The sequence below is a fragment of the Lepus europaeus genome, chromosome 7 (assembly GCF_033115175.1).
Source record: "Lepus europaeus isolate LE1 chromosome 7, mLepTim1.pri, whole genome shotgun sequence".
Classification (NCBI taxonomy): domain Eukaryota; kingdom Metazoa; phylum Chordata; class Mammalia; order Lagomorpha; family Leporidae; genus Lepus; species Lepus europaeus.
In genome coordinates this window covers 33,415,745-33,434,161 of record NC_084833.1, presented here as the reverse complement: position 1 = coordinate 33,434,161, position 18,417 = coordinate 33,415,745, and the positions used below count along the sequence as shown (strand labels likewise).

Below are 18,417 nucleotides of genomic sequence, written 5' to 3'. Positions count from 1 at the left end.
TTTCCTTCTCCTAGCCTTTTATATGGCAGTACAAATGTGGAAATGAGTGGATTCCTTCCTCTCCTCCCTGCCTCTGAACTTCACCTGCTGTGATATGGATATGAGTGACATGATCCCTAAAGGTTTATGTGTTGGAGGCGTGGTGCCAAGACTGGCAGTGTTAGGAGATGATTTGGACTTTTAGGAGATGCAGTCTAGTGGGAAGTCCTTGGGTCAACTGGGAGTGTGCCCTCCAAAAGGATTAAGGTGTTTCTCATGGGACCCTGACTGGTTCTCAAGACAAGATTGTTACAGAAGCCCAAGTGTGGCTCTACCTAGCCTCTCACTGGCTCCCTGTTCAAGATGTAATCAGTTCCTCACTCATATGCCCCTACCTTTTCTATCTGCCTTGGAGTGATGAAGTCAAGGAGGGATCCTTGCCAGAGCCTGTGCCATTCTGTTTGGACTGACTTTCAGCCTCCAAACTGTAAGCTAAATGCACCTCTTTTCTTCATAAGTAGCCTGCCTTAGACATTTTGTTATGGTAATACAAAACTGACTGCTACACTATTCTAAATCCCTCACCCTGTAAGATTTCCTTCCTCCTTACAGGATTATGGAATAAACTTGGACTTCAATCACTACTACTGTTTTCTGATTTTATCTACTAATCACTTGAATAGCCATAATGCCTAATATGTTTTTAAAGTTTCAAATAGTCATTGACTTGAATTGTTGTAAAAGAAAAGTACTTTTTCCTAGATCCTTACCACCTTAGATATAGTTATATTTCTCCATAGCACTTTGGATATAGTTAAGGATTTTGTACTCAAACATTTCGTTTTCCTTAGATATTTTTATTAATAGCCAAGATAGAGAACTCCAGTTTGAGGATTGAGTATTAGTCTTTAAGCTGTCATACCATTTAGATGGGTTTTTGATAAGCTTCTTATATCTCTTTATATTCTTAAAGTCCTTTTAAAAGATGTTTTTTGAAATAACTGTTACAAGTTTGCTAAACAGCTATGCAGTTTGAGTTTTTTTTTTTTAATGAGTAGAATAATGCTGTAAGTAAGCAAACTTAAAAAAAATAGTTCAAACTGAAACTGAGGACCATGGACATGGAGGAAAATAGCTTTGAAAATACTTTGAATCAGATAAATATGTTTGAAAATTTGAAATCCAAAAATGTTATGTGCACTCACATAGTCAGCACTCTTAACAAGCCAGAGCATACTTCTGAGATCTGATAATAACAATACTGTAAAACTTAATTATATTTTTATGGCCCATGCCATCTGTGCATTTGTTCTGCTTACAATAGTAATAGAGTATTCAAAAAACACAATGCATTTAGTTTGCAATACAATCATCTTACCACAGATGCATCAAGGCAAATTATCTCTTATCATTTCAGAGCTGATTGTTTTAATTTACTTTTTAAAGATTTATTTGAAAGGCAGAGTTACAGAGAGAGAGGGAATTAGGGACAGAGATCTTCCATCCACTGGTTCACTTCCCGAAATGGCCACCAACAGCTGGGTCTGGGCCAGGCCAAACCGGGCACCAGGAGCTTCATCCAGGTCTCCCACATGGGTGCAGGGACCTCTTCTGCTGCTTTCCCAGGAGCATTAGCCAGGAGCTGGATGGGAAATGGAGCAGCTGAGACTTGAACCAGCACCCACTTGGGATGCTGGCATCACAAGCAGTCTAATCTGCTAAACTACAACTACTCGGCCCCCAGATCCTATTTCTGTATTACAGATTTGTATCTATTTGAAATTAGGAAAACGTCTCAACTACTTAAAAAATGTATATGGTTGATATAAAACTCCTAGTTATATTTCTTGAAACAAGTTCTAGGAGCCAATGCTGTGGCATAACGGGCTAAGCCTCTGTCTGCAGTGCCGGCATCATATATGGGCACTGGTTCGAGTCCTAGCTGCTCCTCTTCTGATCCAGCTCTCTGCTATGGCCTGGGAAAGCAGTGGAACATGGCCGCCAGATTGCTTGGGCCCCTGCTGCAGAGTGGAAGACCTGGAGGAAGCTCCTAGCTTCAAATCAGCACAGCTCTAGCCATTGTGGCCATTTGGGGAGTAAACCAGTAGATGGAAGACCTTTCTCTCTTTCTGTCCCTTTCTCTGTCTATAACTCTACCTCTCCAATAAATAAATTTTAAAATTCTTTAAAAAAGAAAAAAATAAACACGTTCTAATTTAGATTAAATAAAACACTGTTATTCTTGACTATACAATAGAATATGACTTAGAGATTATTTTCAGATGTCTAAAGGTTAAGACTTTCAAGGTTACCATACAAATGTACCTATAGTTAATTGCTAAATTGATAGAAAATTTGGGTTGAGACAAACAGATTTTAAACCCATTCCCATGGGGCAAGCATTGGCCTATTGGTTAAGGTGCCTGCTAGGACAACCACATCCCCTACGTTAGTGTCTAGGTTTGAGGCCTGACTGTTCTCTTTTCCAGCTTCCTGTAATGTGTTCCCTGGGAAGCAGCAGGCAATGGCTCAAGTAGTTGGGTCCCGGCCAGCCACATGGGAGACAGACTGAGTATTCAGCTCCCAGCTTCAGGCTTTGTTAGGAGTGGCAAGATGAGGGTACCTCACTTGCATTCTTTCTCCCTCTCTCTCTGCCTCTTCTTCTCCCTCATCCCCTTTTTCTTTCTCTCTTTCTCTTCCTCTTACATAGACAAGTTATTCTTGTACAAATTTAAACATACAGGCTCAGCATCTTTCTATTTTGACAGCTTAGTAATTTCTCTAAAACTATTATGAAAGTTAAAAATTTCTGTAGTCTAGTTATTATTATCTATCTGATGATGGTTATGTCATATTTTAAAATTCTCCTCCAAAAGCAAAATTAGGCCACCATGTTTCTTACTTTCTCTCAAGACAAGAAACATGTATTAACCTCTGTGATGGTCAAACATAGTAAATGTTTGATATTATACAATATTAACAATAATTAATGCCACCTATCTGTACATTTAAAAATAGTTAAATGGTAAATTTTAGGCTATGTCTACTTTACAACGCTACATGTATCTGAAATCCTACTCATGGGACAGGTGTATGGCACAGTAGTTACGACACCACTTGGGACATGCATATCCCATATCAGAGTGTGTGGGTTCAAGTCCTTCCTGCTAATGTGCACCCTGAGAGGCAGCAGTGATGATTCAGGGACTTGGGTCCCCCTGCTATCAAAGGAGCAGAACTAGACTGAATTCCTCACTCCTGACTTCAGCCTGGCCCAGCCCCAGCTATTGTGAGGACTTAGGGTGTGAACTAGCATATGGGAGCTCTTTGTCTCTCTGGCTTTCCATTAAATAGATTTCTTAAATAAATAAGTAAATAAACTAACCTTAAAAAAATATGTTCTTGGGGCCGGCATCGTGGCTCACTTAGTTAATCCTCCACCTGCAGTGCCGGCATCCCATACAGGCGCCGGGTTCTAGTCCCAGTTGCTCCTCTTCCAGTACAGCTCACTGCTGGGAAGGCAGGGAAGGATGGCCCAGTGCTTGGGCCCCTGCACCCACATGAGAGACCAGGAAGAGGCACCTGGCTCCTGGCTACGGATTGGCGAAGCTCCGGCTGTTGCGGCCATTTGGGGAGTGAACCAACAGAAGGAAGACCTTTCTCTCTGTCTCTTTCACTGTCTAACTCTATCTGTCAAATATATATATATATATATGTATATATATATATATATATATTCTTAACTGAAACAGCAAACAATTACATGGGGGGAGATAACAGTACTTTGAAATAGATAAATACATTTGTTCTATGTGCACCCATTTTTAGCTCTCTAACTTAAGCCAGACCACACTTCTGAGATCTGATAATAACAATATTATAAAGCTAAATTGTATTTTTATGGCCCATATAGGCAGAGAGAGATGGATCTTCTGTATGCTGATTCAGTCCCCAAATGCTGGCAACACCTGGGGCTCTACCAGGAGTCAGGGCCAGCACTGTGGCACAGCAGGTTAAGCTGCTGCTTGCAATGTCAGTATCCCATTTTGGAGCACTGTTTCACATCTCAGCTGTTCTACTTCCTATCCAGCTCCCTGCTAATGCACCTGGAAAAGCAGCAGAAGATGGTCCAAGTACTTGGACCCCTGCCACCCATATGGGAGACCAGGATGCGGTTCCTGGCTCCTTGCTTCAGTGTAGCCCAGCTCTGGCTGTTGTGGCCATTTAGGGGGTAAACTAGTGGATGGAAGATTTCCTTCTCATTGCCTCTCTGTCTGTCTCTCTCTTTCTCTTTCTCTCTCTCTCTCTCTTAGTCTCCTCTCTGTCTCTCTATCTCTTTCAAATAAATAAAATAAATTTAAAAAAAAAAAAAGGCCAGGGGTCTGGGACTCAATCCAAGTCTTCCACATGGGTGGCAGGGATCCAAGTCCTTGAGCTATCACCTGCCACCTCCCAGGGTGCTCATTAGTAGGAAGCACCAATAAGAAGCAGACTCAGGACTCAAATTCAGGTACTCCAATATGGGATGCAGGCTCCCAAGAGGTATGCCAAAAGCCTGCCCCCGATGTCATTTCTTAAATGTCTTGTCAGCAACAAAAGAAATGTGTTTTAGAGATTCTGTAAGTCCTATTCATCAATCCCATTTTAAATAAAAAGGCTTTCTTCAATATTCTAGCTTATAAAGAATTTTTGATAAAGTATTTTTTGTGCTCCTAATATTTCTCCTGCAGTCTTTTAACATAGTAAAGTCCCATTTTGAGATCTGGATTGTTTCCTCCCTGCCATTCTCTTTCTTCTCTTCTGCAACACCAGTTAGAACTTGGGAGTTCCAGGACTTGGTGTCTGTGTTTTCTAACTTTTCTATAATCTTTGATTTTCTTTGCCCTTTTGATTTTTTTATACTTGGAAAAAAATCTGTATCTTATAGCTTACTAATTCTTTCCTCAGTTTTGTTCATTCCATTAATCAAACTTTTTTGAAAATCATATTCTTATTTTTCTTGGTTTGTAATCAGGTTTTATTTCCTAACAGCCTAACAGGATAATTAATATTGTTGGGAACTCGTCTTCCAGGTGCTTTATAAATTTTTTGTTATAGAAAAGTTGTTTGTTGAGTATTTAAATATTTAAATGTTGCATGATTCTTGCTTAGGCTCATATCTTTGTACATGAGATGAATATGAATCATATATAGGTTTATTTCTTACTTCTATGGCCTATTCCTAACCTCTCAGGATTATAAGGGATGGATAGAATGTGCTCCCAGATGGACAATGCAGTGGTTATCTTCTGAGAATGGATCTCCTTGTTCCTTTCAGAAATGTAGTAACTACATTGTCCCCTCTGGATCATTATCCCCTCTCTCGAATTACAACTTTAATGGACCTCTTTTTTTAACTTTAATTTATTTATCTTCATTTAATTTAAAAGGCAGAAAGAGAGAGAGAAATATTCTATCTGCTGGAATTTTCATCAGTAATGTAGACTAGTAAACCTGTAACTCCATGTTTTGTTCCTACATTCTCTTTATTTTTATTAATTTATTTCCTAATTTTTTATTTTGTCATCTTAAAATTGTTTTGATTCATCTTTTTTCTGTTCTTTATCCATTGTGATTCTCTGGGCAGTTTCTCTAGTCTTTCACAACCACAAAGCCAGTAAAGAATTCTGTTTTGTCTCTGATGGTTTTCATATAAATCCATGAAATTGAACTCTGATATTTAAATGTAGATTTCAAAGTTTTATGGAGTGGGCATTTAGCCCAGTGGCTAAGGTTCCCATGTCTCACTTCAAAGTGTCTATGTTTAATTCTTAACTCCGGCTTCTGCTTTTAGCCGCCCAGTAGTGCAGACCTAGGAGGCAGCAATGATGGCTCAAGTAATTGTGTTCCTGCCATCCACATGGGAGACCTGGATTGCATTCTTAGCTTCCGGCTCTGGGTCAAGCTATTGCTGACATTTGGGGAGTAAACCAGCAGACAGGTGCACAACTTTCTGTCTGTCTGTGGCTGTCAAATTAAAATAAAAGAAATTAAAATTTGGCAGCACGCAACCTAAGACATTAAGAAGCCAGTTCTGAAAGCACATTATCCACATTTCAGATTATTTGCATCAATAATTTCAAGTTTTTATTAAAAGCATTATCTCATTTTCTTAAATAAGGATCATTTCATTTAAATAGTCTACTTATTTACTCCAATCTGGCTAAATCTGAATGACAAAAGTTATCAGATATCAGTTCTAGGAAAAGTGACAGCCAATGAATTTGTAATATAAACTGGTGCTTTTCAATCTCTGATTTCAGCTAATTCATCAGCACAACTGATGTTTTTGCCTGTAGTGAGAAAGTAGATTTGAGCCATAAAGTATGTTATAGACACCAGCTGACTGATCTGCAAGAAAATCACAATAAAAATAATGCTGAAGCATGTTTTGACTTAAAAAAAAGTTGAGCTACTCTTTTGGATTACCCATGCCTAAGGTATCCAATCTTAGTGTATCTAATTGAATAAAGTATGCAAAGAAAGTTATCATTGCCATTTACAATCTTGTTGGACATAAAAAGATTGGGACTTATTTTCCCCATTTTGATTTACATATGAAAATAAGTGAAAGACTTTCTTTATCAGCTCATCCTTATGGTCTTTAAAAATACCTAAAACCAAACTCCAGCTCCTTGAGAGCAGATCTTTGATTAATTGATTTTATTAAATTTCCTACTGTGTAACAACTCTCTGATCTATACATCCTGTCATTGAATATTTTCAATATGTGAGTCAAAATCATTTGAGTGAAAGAATGTAAGCTCAAAATGGGCAATTGCTGGTGTGGGGTTTACCCAGAACCAAGGGTCCTGAGTAGGAAAGCATATGTGTATACAACTCAGTGCCAGTTGGGAACAAGATGATGATAAATCATGTTAGAAACTAGATTTGAAATACTTTTCAACAGAGTTTCCAATCCAAAGGTCTCTGTCTCCCAAAGAAGTCTTCACAGGCTGAATAAGTTTATGCAAAACAAGGAACTTGCTCCTGGAGAAATATAATGCCCACCAAAAGACCCAGGTTTCCCTTGTTCAGATATTCATTTATCAAATAGTTGTTAAGTGTCACATGTGTGCAAAAGACAGTTTATTACTCTAATGACAGTAAACCCCACAGAATATCCCCATCTTCAAAAACCACTTTATCATAGCAACTCACATACCACACTTCAGTATCTGCAGACTGGACTTTAGTTTCAACTCTACCACTTACTAAATGTTTGTCTTTAAACAAATATCTTAGTCTGATTCTAAGCCCATATTTCCTCATCTTGAGTAAAATGGAATATTAATAAAATAAATGCCTACCTCTTCTAAGAATTAAATGATAAAGTATACATGAATCACCAGTTCAAAAACTGGTACATCTTCAGTCCTCTGTTTATGATCAACTACAATAATAATTTTTATTGTTAATGCAATCTAGTTTGGGAAACAAGATTTGCAACCAGAATAGGTCAGAAAATGATTCAAAAATAACTGTAATTGTTACTATAGACTGATATATGAAATACTATAGAATATAAGCCTTCTATGAACATCCTACTTAAATAATGTACATGTACACATACCCTCTGTAAATTTTTTTGCTTATTTGCACTTATCACAACCTTTAATCTTTGTTGCTAGCTTTGTATATGTCTTTTCTGTTATACTGTAAGCTCTTTTTTTATGGGTCCCCAGTTTCTCTTATTCATTTCTTATATCCACAGAACATAGGATAATAACTGATAAACAGCACAAGTCCTCAGTAAATAGGTGTTAAATATGTAAATTAAAAGAGGAAATTATTGTGGCATAGCATTGTGGCTTAACAGGTTAAGCCATCACCTGCATCCCATATGGGCGCAGGTTCAAGTCCCGGCTGCTCCACTTCTGATCCAGTTTCCTGCTAATGTGCCTGGAAAAGCAGTGGAAGATGGCCCAAGTTCTTGGGAGACCAGGAAGAAATTCCTGGCTCCTAGCTTCAGCCTGGTCTAGCCCCAGCCATTACCATCATTTGGGAAGTGAACCAACGAATCTTTAAAAAAAAATTACAAAAATATAATTTTTTAAAAAGACTGGAGGTGGGTTTTAAAAATGAACAGGACTTGGATATACAGGAAAAAGCAGGGATGCATTTTAGGTTAGGGTTAGGGAAAACTTATGTTGACAATTGTGAAATAACTGCACAGAGTAGACACAATGAACAGAAATAAAATTATTGAGTTTTAGGGGAAAAGAGACCATTGACAAACCTCTCACACGTCTTCATTTTCCAGATGAGAAAAATAAGACCCAGAGAGTGACAGAATCAGGATTAGAGTCCATGTCTTTTCTATATCATGTAACAGAGATTACAATATAATACGACAGCCCACATCCCATGAAGGAGAAATTAGATGGGGAGATGCCTATGAGCAAGAAGTCTAATTGGGAAGCAATTGTGATAATCCAAGTCAAGAGCGATAACAGAAACAAGAGATAGAGTAAGAGGAGTCATATATTATGTTTTATTATGCTCTTCTATATTGGTTATGAATATTTATAGTTACAGTAAACAAGGGACCATGTAGGAGACTGGTGAAGGTGGATGTAACACTATGGCTTATTCTGATTAAAAGTTTATTTGGTCACACTCAGACCACATATATAAAAATAAAAAATAAAATAAACATTTTTTAGGAGATTGTCTATGAAAAACCACACATAAAATCCAGAGATAATCAAAAACTTATCTGGGACACTTTTGAAAATGAAGGTACTATGTGTACACTGTGGTGTGAAGTGCCCTCATAACAAATCATACACAGAAGAGCCACAGACAAATAAACCTTTCAAACGTGGGCTGACGGTTTCTGACAGCAGCATAAAGCCATCTTTCAGAGCCAGTAATTCCGTCAGGCCCATCTGAATCATTTCCTCTATAAATTGTCTTTACTGGGGATACAAGAAAAGGCACCAGTGAACTAATAATTATCTCTTCTTTGTCATCAGAGTGGCCTAGGTTAGGAAAATGCCACCTTAAAATTAATTTTACCTTTTTAATCTACCCAGAAGGATCCTATTTTTTTAAATATGTTTGTATGTCATATGCTTTTATTTTATATGTGCAAATACAGAAAGTCACTGTGATGATAAATATGCATCTCAGAATTATTTTAGACTGTCTCTATAATTTTTAAAAAATATTTTGACCAAATTAGTCAAATTAGTCATTTATTTAATAAGCTGATAGAAATGGCTTTGATCTTTTATTATTTTCCTTCTTTTCATTTTAGTAAAAAAATTATATTTCATAATGAATTAAATCATAAACCTGCAAATTATCAACTGGACCATACTACAGCTCCATATTAATGATGCAGCTTATGAAAATAAGTATCAATAACCTAAAGATGCATAGTGCTAGGGACAAAGGTGACATTTTACATTTTTATTAACACTTGTAATTTTCTCCTGCTTTATTTCTCTTAGGCCAAGCCCAATTTCTTCTAAACCATGGGTCAGTGAGCTCATGCTGATTCTCATATGAATAATAGGCTTGATTTTGCAAAAATATCACCAACTACCAATATCTAGGTCTAGTTACCATCATTATGAACAACCTCGCATTAGGCTGCATTATTTCTTTTACTTCTACTAACTATGGCATTCCTGAACACCACTAGAATTGTGTACATTTGTGGAACATTACATTTGTAAATGTTATTAATGTGATAGTAATGAAATCACATGAAATACTAGCAGTGTATTCTGTTTTCCATATATGTTGTCTTTCCTTATTAAACATCACAGAAAGAAAAAAGAATATGTGTTCATTTAAATGGTCTCAGTAAGGTAAAGTTTTGTATTTAGGCTTTCTCATATGTTTGAGAATAACCAGGTTTTGCCAATATGTAATACATATCTGCATTAGTAGCTTTTCTACATCCTCCCAAGTGAAAACAATATTATATTAATAAATCATAAGAGGCTTCTATTAGCTTGATAAATAAGTACATTTAAAATACAAGTTAGAAAAGGATTTGTTTGAATACTTTAAATAAGTCTTTATCATACTATTCTAGTGATGTCAAATACAATTTTCGTTTTTAAAAGATTTTAGTTAGAATTTAATCTTTGAAAATATTAATAACAGCTTACAGCAGGTAAGCTATAAAATAACACTGGATGCTGTCTATTTAGTTTCTGGTTGAAAAAGCACAGCAGTACTTTAGTTCATTACCTTTGAAAAAAACAGTAACAAGATAATACAGCTGCCTCTGATTAAGATGTAAATTCTTTCTAATTAGAATGTAAATTCTTACATTTAAATGAAGACATCAATTGTCAGGATGCCATATGATATCTTATTCCACCTTGCCTGAATGAAGCCCTCACTGCTCATCTATGGCACTAAAATAGTTTTGCAATCCCTTTGTTCTCTGATTCTTGTAATATTCTCTCTTCATGTTCCCTTTTCACATTGCTTTTGTTTGTTTTCCCCCTTGCATCTGATATTGTTGTGCCTTGGGATTTTGCAGAAATTTGGAATGAAAATTGAGTTCAGTCAGTGCCAGTATTTGCTTGTGCCTCAATTACTTCTGCTGAATTTTCCTCAATGCAAATCAGGCAGGTTGCATAAAGTGGTGCATGTATTTGAAATAATTAATTTTCCGTAAAATGATGGATCAAGTCCAATCAACCTTCCTGAAATCTAAATAATAGAATAGAGAATTAGAAATTAATTAACATTTTGAGTTGTTAATATTTTATGGTATAAACTATCAATAGTAAGTTTTACTATTGATTCTAACTTTTTCTTTATTAAGTGATGATGAAAACTTTCTTCCTCAATCATTTCTTACCAGAAATATGCTAACAAGGAGTCATGCATTAATAACATTGAAGCAAAGATTTCAAAGTACAAAGGTTATATAAACAGTTAACCAGTGAGTTGAATTATGTGCGTTGCTCTTTACTGAGCAATAGTGAAAGTTTTGTCTTGAATATTGAATACCAATTTATAGAAATCTATTGAATAAAGCCATGACTGTTGTAACATGGTATCATATAATTCATTTGTGTCAACTAAAGGAGGTATAGCTTTGGAAGCTAACTAATTCAACCAACTTTACAGTGCTAGGAAAAGGAGAAACCTAGAAATTGAAAGAATACAGATAAAAAAATGATACCTCTCCTTGCTGTTTGTTCTGTTTGTTGACTTTTTATAAACAAAATTAGAGAATAATTTATGAATGCCTCTGAACTCCATCAGCCATTTTCCATTATCAAGGAGCTAATGGAGAAACAAAACGTTGCAAACCTGAAATCATAACGAATCACATGGAAATAATAGAGAATAGTGTCTAACAGGAGCTAAACTGTAGTTAGAGAATATGGGTGCCTTGAGTGATTAGAGAAGGTAGATTCTGCTGCCTGGACAGAGAAGAGAAGGAACATTCTAGAATGGAGATGCCATGAGAAAAACCTGGAGGATGAGCAGTCTGTGATGGTATGGAAGAGATGAGCATGATTTAATAAGGCATTTCATTTTGTGTGAGAATGGTTAAGTTTGCAAAGATACAGGGATTTGTAAGGCAGACAATACATTTTGGTCCTAATAGCCAAGAAGTATTTTAGGCCGGCGCTGTGGCTTAACAGGCTAATCCTCCGCCTTGCAGCGCCAGCACACCGGGTTCTAGTCCCGGTTAGGGCGCCGGATTCTATCCCGGTTGCCCCTCTTCCAGGCCAGCTCTCTGCTATGGCCCAGGAAGGCAGTGGAGGATGGCCCAAGTCCTTGGGCCCTGCACCCGCATGGGAGACCAGGATAAGCACCTGGCTCCTGGCTTCGGATCAGCGAGATGCGCCGGCCGCAGCGGCCATTGGAGGGTGAACCAACGGCAAAAAGGAAGACCTTTCTCTCTGTCTCTCTCTCACTATCCACTCTGCCTGTCCAACAAAAAAAAAAAAGAAGTATTTTAGACATTGTAATGACAGCCTCAAAAATCCCTCTTATTGTAATTCAATTCTTCCCATACTATTCTCTGATTGTGTTCACAGATAAGACATTTCTACTGACTAAAGTATGAATTAAAAAAAAAAAATTTGTCTCTAACCCAGCTATTTAAAAATAAATGTTAGTAATGAATCTATAGTGATGAAATTTACTGCATTTTCATTTTATGTGATGTCTATTCAGAGTACAATAAAAAAAATCACTGTTGCTGTTGGTATCACTTGGAAGTTGTTTAAAACCACAGTATATAGTTGTGGGTTGTTTTTCTTTGAATTTTTTTTTTTCTTTTGGGCAGAATTTCAAACTTCTGGCATTACTTATATACTGTATTAGTTTCCCATTGCTGCTATGACAAATCACCACAAATTCAGTGATTTAAAGATACAAACTTATTTTCATACAGTTCTTTAGGGCTGAATTCCAAGGTTAACTTCGTGGGGCTAAGAATCAAAATATCAGCAGGGATGTATTCCTTCTGAAGGCTTCTGGGGAGAATTCCTTGCCTTGCTTTCTCTGCTTCTATAGGCTGCCTGCATTTCTTGGTTCGTGGCATCTTGCTCCATCTTCAAAGCTAGCACTGTCTGGCTAAGTCCTTTTTACAGTGCCATCTATCTGTTCTCTTACGCCTCTCTTTTTCACTTTTAAGGATTCTTGTGATTACTTTGGACCCACTCTGAAAAAACAGTTGAATCTCATTTTAAGATCAACTTTTAGCCACCTTAATTCCATCTGTAATTTTAATTCCCTTTGTCATATAAGATTGCATGTTACAGTTTCCAAAGATTATGAGATGAACATTTGGGAGATCATTATTCTGCCCAAAATATACTAATTTCATATTTTCTCATTAATAATTACTTTGCCAGACCTGAGAGACAGAAGAACTACTCAAAACTGGCTCTGATGGGAACTCTACACCATCCTGATTTCTCTGAAATGCCATTTGTGTCCATCAATCAAGAAGCATTTTGTTTTCTTTTTTTTTTTTTTTTTTTTTTTTTTTTGACAGGCAGAGTTAGACAATGAGAGAGAAACAGAGAGAAAGGTCTTCTATCCATTGGTTCACCTCCCAAATGGCCGCTATGGCTGGCGCGCTGCACGGATCCAAAGCCAGGAGCCAGGTGCTTCCTCCTGCTCTCCCATGCGGGTGCAGCGCCCAAGCATTTGGGCCATCCTCCACTGCACTCCCGGGCCACAGCAGAGAGCTGGACTGGAAGAGGAGCAACCGGGACAGAATCAGGTGCTCCAACCGGGACTAGAACCCAGGGTACCAGCGCCAGAGGCAGAGGATTAGCCAAGTGAGCCAAGGTGCTGGTCCAAGAAGCATTATTTTAATATCAATCAAGACATTCAAAGCATTATAAAATCAACAAGCAAGTTTGAGATATAATCTGTGCCTTCAAGGAATTTATAATCTAATTGTAGAAATCAAACATAAACATTTTTAAGTAGTCTAATATGTGCTTCAGAGCTTAGTTTAAAAAAAAAAAAAGATTTATGTATTTATTTGAGAGGCAGAGTTACAGACAGAGTGAGGGAGAAACAGAGAGGTCTTCCATCCACTGGTTCACTCAAATGGCTGCAACAGCTGGAACTGGGCCTATCCAAAGCCAGGAGCCAGGAACTTTTTCCAGGTTTCCTATGTGGGTGAAGTGGCCCAAGGACTAGGCCATCTTCCACTGCTTTCCCAGGCCATTAGCAGGAGCTGGATCAGAAGTGGAGCAGCCAGGACAGAAACTGACACTCATATGGGATGCCAGCACTGCAGAAGGAGCCTTAACCCACTATGCCACAGTGTCAGACTCTAGAGCTTAGATTTTTCAGTCAAATAAATTTTGGATTCAAATCCTTGCTCCTTTATTTCTCAATCTTTTTCTACTTGTATGTGAACCTAGTTCTCTTCCTGCCTCATAGCTTTGTTACTAAAATTAACTGTACTTTCATTCACTTAGCTCAGAATCTAGCTCATAGCAGGCACTCAGTAAATGGTAGCTGCTATTACTGTAATAAAATGTGAACAATACATAGGCTGAGTTCATGATTGCTTAGAGGATGTAGGAGTTCAACACAGAAGAAAAACTAGTTTTCAAACCAGTGATGTCACGTTAAAATTACAGATGTATATAAGCTCTTACATTTATGAATATTGTGAGTAGCAGTACAGCGTAGAGGTTAAGTACACTCGCTCTGGAAAAGAACGGCTTCAAATTCTCTTTACTAATTTGTGCCACAGTTTCCTCATTTGTAAAATGGGCATAAAATAGTATCTACATAATTTGATTGGAAGAGGATTAAATGAGTATGTAAAGTGCTTAGAAGAGTGTCTGGTACATAATAAGCATCACATGAGCGTTATTATATCAAGTGCATGGCTTGTGTAGCCCATCAGAGTCGCTGAAGGTGACAGTGATCATAAAAACAATACATGAGTAGGTGTTGCAGAACAACTGGCTATTGCCACTTGGGGTGCCTGCATCCAATATTAGAGGACCTGGTCAGTCCTACCTCCACTTCCAATCCAGCACCTGGCAGGCAGCAGATGATGACATAAATATTTCTGTCCTGCTACCCACAAGGGAGACCTGGATCAAGCTTCTGGCCCGTCTTCATCCTGCCCAGGCCTGGCTGTTCCAAGCATTTGAGGAGTGAACCAGTAGATGGTTGATCTGGATATCGCTATCTCTATCTCTTTCTCTGTCTCTCTTTCTAACTACCTTTCAAATTAAAAATAAAGAATTACAGATAGTCTCATTTTTCCAGTTACAGATGCTAAACAATATTACTAATAAGGTGAGCATTGTACAAGGATGTATCAAGTGCCTGCAGTATGCCTAGCTGTGTGCTTTGAATAATACAAAATAGCAAATGATTCCTATGAACCTCCCTGGCTAGGTAAAGAGACAAAACTGAAGATAGAGCCCCATCCTTAGATGATTCAGATTAAGTTTATAGTAAACTAAAAATCCCTCTTTTGCACATTAGTTTAGTCTATATTTATTGCCTAATGTAGGCAACCAGTAGCATTACTGTCCAGCTGGCAGCTGGAAGTGACTACCATAGACCATGAAATGGAGACACATTAAGTATTAAAATCAGAGTAAACTGATTAAAGTGCAGTAGAAATTCATAGGAGAAAGTAGTGTGGATTGTATTGCCTTACTAGAGAAAGTGACTTGAAGTAGGCCTGGAATAATAGGTGATTTTTTTTTTTTTTTTTTGACAGGCAGAGTGGACAGTGAGAGAGAGAGACAGGGAGAAAGGTCTTCCTTTTGCCGTTGGTTCACCCTCCAATGGCCGCCGCGGCCGGCGCACTGCAGCCGGCACACCATGCTGATCCGAAGGCAGGAGCCAGGTGCTTCTCCTGGTCTCCCATGGGGTGCAGGGCCCAAGCACTTGGGCCATCCTCCACTGCACTACCGGGCCCTAGCAGAGAGCTGGCCTGGAAGAGGGGCAACCGTGACAGAATCCGGCGCCCTGACTGGGACTAGAACCTGGTGTGCCAGCGCCGCAAGGCGGAGGAGGATTAGCCTATTGAGCCGCAGCGCCAGCAATAGGTGATATTTTATTAGCTGAATTTTTTTAAAAGATTTATTTATTTTATTTGCAAGTCAGAATTACAAAGAGAGAAGAAAAGACAACGAGAGAGAGAGACCTTCCATCTGCTGGTTCATTCCCCAAATGGCCGCAACAGCCAGGACTGGGCCAGGCTGAAACTAGGAACCAGAGGTTCTTCTGGGTTCCCACATGGGTAGAGGGCCCAAGGACTTGGTCCATCCTCCACTGCTTTCCCAGGCACATGAGCAGGGAGCTGGATCAGAAGTGGAGCAGCTGCGACTTGAACTGGTGCCCATATGGGACACTGGCACTGCAAACAGTGGCCTTACTCGCTGGGCCACAGAACTGGCCTCTTATTGACTGAATATAAAAAATCACTGAAACCTGCTCAATGTGAATGTCTCTGTAATCCTAGACTTTCTCCCCAGCTTGTTAATTGGGCTATAACAAACAAGAAGAAAAAATGAGGCACCCATAAGCCCGTAGAGTCACAGAAAATTAAGGAATTGAAGGGATTTAACAAAAAGAACGGACTGGCACCATGGCACAGTGGGATGAGCCTCTGCCTGTGGTGCTGGCTTCCCATATGGACTCTGTTTCATGTCCCGCTGCTCCACTTCTGATCCAGCTCTCTGCTGTGGCCTGGGAAAGCAGTAGAAGATGGCCCAAGTGCTTGAGCCCCTGCACCCATATAGGAGTCTGGGAAGAAGCTCCTGGCTCCTGGCTTTAGAACAGTCCAGCTCCACCATTGCAGCCATTTGGAAAGTGAACCTGTGCATGGAAGACCTTTCTCTCTGTCTCTCCTTCTCTCTGTCTGTAACTCTATCTTTCAAATAAATAAATAAAAATCTTAAGGGAAAAAAAGGAAAAGAAAAAGAGGTCTGTGAATAGAATTCAGGGGTTCTGGGAATGTCGGTGATAGAGAATTTTACATCTTTATTGTTACTAAGCCCCCACTGAAATGTTGTGTTTCTTAGTTGTAAATGTAGGCAACAAACCACAGTAACATTAGCAGTGACCATAATGTTGTCATCTGTAGAAATTACTGATTTTTTTCATGTAAGATTCTAATTATTACATGTATCTCAAAATATTATTTCTGTGTATCTACTTTGGTGGGTTTTATGTCCACTGCTATTTTGTTATTTAATGGCTAATCTTTTAAAAGCACTGATAGTATGGGGCCAGCACTGTGGCACAGCGGGTTAAAGCCCTGGCCTGAAGCGCCGGCATCCCATATGGGCACCGGCTCTAGTCCTGGCTGCTCCACTTCCATCTAGCTCTCTGCTGTGGCCTGGGAAAGCAGTAGAGGATGGGCCAAGTCCTTGGGCCCCTGCGCCCACGTGGGAGACCCAGAAGAAGCTCCTGGCTCCTGGCTTCAGATCGGCGCAATTCCAGCCGTTGCAGCCAATTGGGGAGTGAACCATCTGATGGAAGACCTCTCTTTCTCTCTCTCTCTCTCTCTCTCTCTCTCTCTCTCTGCCTCTCCTCTCTCTGTGTAACTCTGACTCTCAAGTAAAAAATAAATAAATATTTTTAAAAAATAGAAAACAAAACCACTGATAGTATATTAAAATGAGTTTATTATTTGGTAACGTTTCAGTATAATTTGCTTTTTTTTGTAATCCAGTGTATATTATTTTATACATTTAAAAGCATTATTCTGGAAAGGAGTTCAAAGGCTGTGCTACATGGCCAAAAAAAGCCCATGGCACTAGGATACTACTTCTGTTTATGGGCCTAGAATATATTCTTTTTTATCATTTATTAAACTTTTATTTAATGAATATAAATTTCCAAAGTACAGCTTATGGATTACAATGGCTTCCCCCCCCCCCCATAACTTCCCTCCCACCAGCAACCCTCCCCTTTCCCGCTCCCTCTCCCCTTCCATTCACATCAAGATTCATTTTCAATTCTCTTTATATACAGAAGATCAGTTTAGTATATATTAAGTAAAGATTTCAACAGTTTGCCCCCATATAGCAACACAAAGTGAAAAAAATACTGTTGGAGTACTAGTTATAGCATTAAATAACAGTGTACAGCACATTAAAGACAGAGATCCTACATAATATTTTTTTAATTAATTAATTTTCTATGCCATTTCCAATTTAACACCAGGTTGTTTTTTTCATTTCCAATTATCTTTATATACAGAAGATTGATTCTGTATATAATTAGTAAAGATTTCATCAGTTTGCACCCACACAGAAACACAAAGTGTAAAATACTGTTTCAGTACTAGTTATAGCATCACTGCACATTAGACAACACATTAAGGACAGATCCCACATGAGATGTAAGTACACAGTGACTTCTGTTGCTGACTTAACAATTTGACACTCTTGTTTATGGCATCAGTAATCTCCCTAGGATCTAGTCATGAGTTGCCAAGGCTATGGAAGCCTTTAGAGTTCGCTGACTTTGATCTTATTCCGATAGGGTCATAGTCAAAGTGGAAGTTCTCTCCCCCCTTCAGAGAGAGGTACCTCCTTCTTTGATGGCCCCGTTCTTTCCACTGGGATCTCACTCACAGAGATCTTTCATTTAGGTCTTCTTTTTTTTCTTTTCCATGGTATCTTGGCTTTCCATGCCTACTATACTCTCATGGGCTCTTCAGCCAGATCCGAATGCCTTAAGGGCTGATTCTGAGGCCAGAGTGTTGTTTAGGACATCTGCCATTCTATGAGTCTGCTGTGTATCCCGCTTCCCATGTTGGATCCTTCTTTTTTTCTTTTTTTTTAACCTCATCCATGGTTGATTCAGATAAAAGCATAACTGAAGCTCAACTAAAACTACTTTTTTACACATTTTAGGCTATACTAGGCATAATGTAGGCAACTAGTAGTATCACTGTCC

At 38.5% G+C, this 18,417-nt stretch overlaps 1 protein-coding gene across 1 annotated transcript in view; it reads left to right on the top strand.

The window, feature by feature from the left end:
• The window catches only part of ELP4 (elongator acetyltransferase complex subunit 4), a 276,483-nt gene that overhangs the window by 188,801 nt on the left and 69,265 nt on the right, over positions 1-18,417 (top strand). The window lies entirely within an intron of this gene.